General features: G+C 45.9%; 1 pseudogene; it reads right to left on the bottom strand.

Annotated features, from left to right (window-relative positions):
• Positions 1-2,679: 2,679 nt before the first annotated feature.
• LOC148118368 (large ribosomal subunit protein uL6 pseudogene) lies at positions 2,680-3,300 on the bottom strand (annotated as a pseudogene).
• Positions 3,301-6,312: the final 3,012 nt, after the last annotated feature.

Below are 6,312 nucleotides of genomic sequence, written 5' to 3'. Positions count from 1 at the left end.
CTCAATTTCTTAACCCACCGTTTGGGAGCAGTTCAGGAGATCAGCTGTCCTCCTGAGTCTTCAGAATTAGTCTCCGAAGTGCTATCTAACTTGCTTGGAAAAGTGCGCCCTCCGGAAATAGCAGATTTGGCAGGAAAGCTGGGAAAGGTCCCATGATTACATAAAAACTAGTATTCATTTTACACAGAGTGTCAAGTTGGTCTTTAAATAGCAGCCTCATAGGCATGAGCCATTTTATTATCCATTAAGTCATTCAGCATCCACTATGCAGGTTTTCAGGTTATTTTCCCCAGAGGAGTTGCTGATATGCAGTATTCTTGGAAAAAAAGACAAAGAGAGAGAGAGAGAGAGAGAGAGAGAGAGAGAGAGAGGTGAGAGGAGAAAGAGAAATTGTTGAATAGCGTATCCTGCAAGCAATCTCTTATTGCATTTGCTTGATAATTTAGGCAAAATGCAGACATCAAATTTGAGACAAGTAAAAAAGGAAATCTTAGGAAAGCATGACAAACTCGGGACGGTTTTCTGTAGTTCAGCTAGAGTTTTTTGTTTTGCTGCCAACCTTGGTTCCATCTATGGCAATTACAGGCACAAGTCCATCATTCTGTCCCCATTCTGAGTGGGACACCACGTTAGGCACAGGGCAGAGAGACAGCATTGTCTCCACTGTGTCTGAAGCCCTTGTATGGCTGGGGGCTTGGCATTCCTGTTGAAGGTCACTTGGAGATTCCAGAGCAGAGCATGGGGCCACTGCGGGAGTCTCTTGCTGCTATCTTTCCTGATCAGGGACTCCTAAGCAGCATGGAGTCTCTAGACACCCTAAAGGCAATGCAGAAAATATTGAGCCAGGCTTTATAGACTTTTTTATTTTGGGGTCCAGAATCCTGTGACTATCAAATTTTCTAAAAGATTAGTGGCCACCAGAAATGGGGAGGGGACAGGGCTGTGGAATCTAGGTCCCAGGGAGGTGTAAGAACCAAACTGGAAGTCACCACAACCGATACTAATGAGGCCCCTTGTTCTGTGAGAATGGGCGACCACACATGAGGCACTTTTAGCTCAGCCATGCAGAGAAAGGCAACAGCCAGCAAGCACCTGTCACCCATGATTTAGAGTTGAACCTCGGTAGCAGGAGACATCATCACACGCCATTCCCTTGTCTTCTGGTTATGGTCCCAAAGAGATGGGATGGATAAGAAAAGCCCTGAGGTGCCATTTGGGTGAGATGATGATATGGCTTGAAGGGTTATTGGAAAAGACTTCTTCCATCTGCGGGCATGCCTTGGGATCCCCTTGCTCTCTTGGGGTTTAGATCACAGGGACACATATGGTTAAGAAAAAAGTCCCATGTTCTTAGCAGCATTGTTTGTTCTAGCCAGAACCTGGAAACAACCTAAATGCCCCTCAACTGAAGAATGGATAAGGAAAATGTGGTACATTTACACAGTGGAGTACTATATAGCAGAAAAAAATAATGGAATCTTGAATTTTGCAGGAAAATGGATAGAGCTAGAAAACATTATTTTGAGTGAGGTAACCCAGACATAGAAAGACAATTATCACATGAACTCACTCATAGGTGGTTTTTAAACACAAAGCAAAGAAAGCCAGCCTACAAACCACAATTCCAGAGAACTTAGACAACAATGTGGACACTAAGAGAGACTTACATAGATCTAATCTACATGGGAAGTAGAAAAAGACAAGATCTCCTGAGTAAATTGGGAGCATGGGGACCTTGGGGGAGGGTTGAAGGGGGGAGGGAAGAGGTAGGGAGGGGAGCAGAGAAAAATGTAGAGCTCAATAAAAATAAATTTTAAAAAAGAAACAGAAAAAAGAGAGTCTGCAATCCTGATAGATGGTCTGAATTCTTTTCTCTGAAAGGAGTCCTTGAGTCCATCAGAAAGAGCTCTTGCATGCCTGCCTTTGCAAATGAAGGAGGCCGGACCCCTTTCATCCAACACCTTGTCCCTGCTGCGCTCAGGACCGTCATCATCTTTGCTGTGGGACTGGCTTGATGCTGACTTCCTAGGCTGGGCATATTCCCAGAATGGTGGTCCCTTGAACACGGACGTTTCCAGGGATAAAACTCAAAAATGCTTCATAGCCTGCATGACATGGACACGGATATCAGCCACACATAAAGGTGCACCCGTGAGGCTGCCTGATGGCTGGAGCTCAGCTTTGTGTGGGTGTCAGGGACTTGAAGGCACAAGCGGTAGAGGCTTTGACTACTTAGCACACGACACAGGGGCTATATGCAGAATTATAACAGCTGGCCAGCTATACCCATGGCGGATACAGTCATAGTCTGTGGGGCTGCTATGCCAGATCCCCAGCTCTGAACTTTGAGGATTTCAAGGATGTCACAGTGTTTTATGGGGTCTGGAGTTGGCAAGCAGACAGATTCTTGGGCCATTCCTGCTTTCAGGTTCCACGAAAGGACTGTCTGAAATGTCATTTGTCCTCTGAGAGGCAGTGCCAGCAATGTCTGAGTCGTGGCCAAATGAAAAATGTCTCCCATGATCTCAGGCATTTGAACGCTTGGTCCCCAGTTGGTGGCCCTGTTTGGGGAGCTTTAGGAGGTGAGGCCTTGGTGCAGCAAGTATGTCACTGGGAACAGGTCTTTTTTTTTTTTCCAATACAAGTCTTTTATTGTCCCAAAATACACCCCAAATCGCATTAACATTCAGGATCTTGTTTCTGGAGCTGGTAACTTAGGTCTTACTCATCAGCCTGCTGCACTGTTCCCTTTTCAGACACATAGATACCATCCAAAAACTTTCTGATATCCTTGTTTTTAACTGTCGTGGCTTGCTGTATCAGAGCCGCCGAGTTTGAAACAAGCTCAATATCATTTCCTTCAAGGATTAATTCATCCTTCTGGGCTTGAGAGACAGAACAAGCAACGCCTGTCCTCATCCGAACCCTGCGGATGTATTTTTCACCCAAGAAGTTTCGGATTTCAACCAAAGACCCATTCTCCTGAATAACGACGTTGATGGGGAAGTGAGCATACACGGACCTCATCTTGTAGCGGAAGCCCAGTGTAACACCCTTGATCATGTTTTGGACGTGGCTGCAGATGGTTCTGACGGTGGCCAGTTCCTTCCTGTTGCCCCACCATTTGTCAACCCGGAGCCTCTTCTTCTTCTTCCCAAGAAGGCTCAACTCTACATTGATGTGATTGAAGTCCCTCCGAAGGGTTCCTCTGGGGCCCTTCACAATGACTGTGTCCACATTTTCTGGAATGTCGACCGTCTGATTGCTGAGAATGGTCTTCATTCTCGCAGTAGATGGGGCAAAGAGCTGGGAACAGGTCTTAAGATCAAAATCTCTGCTCCCACTTGGGTTCAAGGTGTGAGCTCTCAGCTTCCTGTTCCAGCCACCATGTCTACTGCTGGTTGTTGAGACTCTGCTACATGATCCGTGACTCTTATCTCTCTAGCACTGTGAGCCCAAGTAACCTATCTTCTCTAAGTTGTCTTTGTCAAGGTATAGAGTAACTGATACAGTCTGGGGCCTCCTCTAACCAACTTCCAACTCCAGAAACCACACTTGGTTCGGTGCTGGAATGAATGTCTTTGCCAGGGGAAGTGAAGTGATAGCCACTGACCAGCAGCTAAACCATCGGGTAGCACTGGCTGCAGGGACCCTAGGGCCCCCGGATGTTCCCCTGGGGAATGGGCCAGCTCCAGAAGAGCAGCAGGTGCGCACACCCCTCTGCTCACTGTGTGCTCTGTTAGGGGTCATGGCTGCACCGTTCCTCCACCCCAGTCCAGCTAGTGTGTTAAAGTGAAGTTCACAGTTCTCTCTCCTTCTGAACCGACTCTCCTCTGCCTGTCCCTTCCTCCCTGGATCTCAGTGACTTCTTTGCACTTTTCTCTGGCCACCCCTGGGGGGTTCCCAAAGCAAAGGTTCTCACTCAGATCTTGTTATTTCCCAACCCCTTGGGGGCATGGAGAGGTGTTTCCTATGGCGTAACCAGAGAAGGGTAGACTGACTGTAGGTCCTGGAACTCACAGGTGAAAGAGAAGTTATCAGTCCTTTATGAGTTTCCTTGACTCTGGGGAGATCTTGCCAGCCGAGATGGCGGCTGGTGCCCGGGTTTATGTTGTCCTGTTTGTTTTTAGTTTAAGCGAGGCGAAAGGCACAGCTGCGACGCTGAAGGGAGCCGCAGAGTAACACTGCCAATGGCTTGATGAAGCTGGAGACTCAGATCACTTGGGAGCCTGCGGCAGGAAGAGAGCCATTGTTATGTATCATCTTCAGCACAGAAGAAGTTAAAAGGGATTCATTCTACACTGCTGGCTAGGCTCCTCCCTCTGGAGTGTCAAGGACACACCTAAGGGTCTTTTCTTCCTCCCTATAGAAGAGTTTCTAGAGGATGAGGCCAAGCAGGGTTAGGACACATCTGATTGCATGTGGACTGCCGGCTCTGTCTATAACCTATCCCTCAATGTGCATGGAGCGGGACAGTGAGTGATGCCCTCTGTGGAGACGTGGGCTCTGATGAGCAGGACCAGTGACAGAAGTTCCCAGGTGAGGGCCAGCAAGGTTCTGAGATGGTGAGGATGTTGCAGATGACTTTACTAAATGAACAGAACATAGTTAGAGGAATGTGCTGGTTTGAACGAGAATGGTCCCCATAGGTTCATATATTGGAATACTTGGTCCCCTGTATTAGTAAGACTATTCTATAGGAACAGTACTGATCTATCTCTATCTATCTATCTATCTATCTATCTATCTATCTATCTATCTATGTCTATCTATCTATCTATCTACACACACAATATATATAGTGTATATACACGCACACACATATACATATATATCCCATATATCTATACCTATATATACCATACCCTTCATATATATGAGATTTATTAGAGTGACTCACAGGCTATAGTCTGAATAGGAAAACAATGACTGGATTCCGACATAAAGGCCAAGGGTCTGGTAGTTGTTCCATTCACAAGGATGGATGTCTTAGCAGTCCCCACATTGTGTTGGAGTCCTAGAGAAGTCTGAAAAAGATGCCAATTTCCAGTCTACACTGGAACTGCCAGGAAGAAGGCTCTAACAACAGGAAGGAATGCCTTAGAAACAGTACAGATGAACTTGTCAGCAGGGCTGAAGGCAAGCAGGCAAAAAGTGAAAGCTTACACCTTCCCGGTCCTTTTAGGTAGGCTGCCACCAAAGGCGTGGCCTAGATTTTGGGTGGGTCTTCTCACCTCGATAAGTCAATCAAGAAAATCCATTATAGGTATGCACCGTTTCTTGGATCTTAGTTGAATCTAGATGTAGTCAAGATGACAACCAAGATGACCTAACACATCCCCAGTTAGCAGAATTTTTTGGTAAGGATTAGGAGGTGTGGTCTTGTTGGAGGAGGTGTGTCACTGAGGGTGGGCTTTGAGAACGTGTTCTCTTTCTTCCTTGTGGTTGTGGATCAAGACATGAACTTCCAGGTGTTCCTTTACTCCACCATTATGGACTCCAATCCTATTAAACCATGAGCCAAATTAAATGCTTTCTTTTGTAGCTTCACTTGGTCTTGGTATTTTCCATAGCAACAGAAAAGTAGCTAAGACAATGAAGAAATGAGAATACATATCATCAGAGCAAATTATTAAATGAGTGATTGGAACCAAAGCTGGGGTTTATTGTAAAAAATAGCATTAGGTACAATGAAGGCATGGAGTTGATACAGGAAATTAGAGTCTTGCCAGCCTGGACCCAGGCTTGGTCCACGATGTGGGTCTGGTGACCTCAGGCCACTGTCTCTCTCTGAGCATGACAGTTGGCTAATGAAAGTGACAGTGTAGACTTGTTTTGCAAGTTTAAACTCATATCGCAGGACCTGATAAGGCGTGCGATCCATTCTGAAGCCACTTGTTATATAAGGAGAGAGAAAAGTACCTCTTGGTACACTTGGGATATGATAACCCACCACCATGAAAAAATTACATATTTCAAACCCCAGCCAGCACTATTCTGAACATAACTAACACTATTGTAATGGAAGTCACAGGGGTCCCCCATATGAGTGTGTCATGCAGGATTGTCCACTACCCTGCTGTCTAATTGTGTCCCAGGGCCTCCAGTCACTGGTGTGGAATCAAGAAAAGAAAGGAGTAAATGCCTTTTGAATTGGGAAAATTGTTATTGGATTGTTATTATTGGATTAAGAGAACCCCACAGTTACATGAAGTATGATCAGAGCAATAAGCTGGGCTGAACTGGCTAGTCACAAAGGAGACATTCAGTGATAGGTACTATCTGATCTACACCACAGTGGCTGGGGAGCAT

This window comes from Myodes glareolus, chromosome 23 (genome assembly GCF_982192425.1).
Source record: "Myodes glareolus chromosome 23, mMyoGla1.1, whole genome shotgun sequence".
NCBI lineage: Eukaryota > Metazoa > Chordata > Mammalia > Rodentia > Cricetidae > Myodes > Myodes glareolus.
Note: the sequence above shows the minus strand (reverse complement) of the source record. Positions and strands in the feature narration are given on the sequence as shown.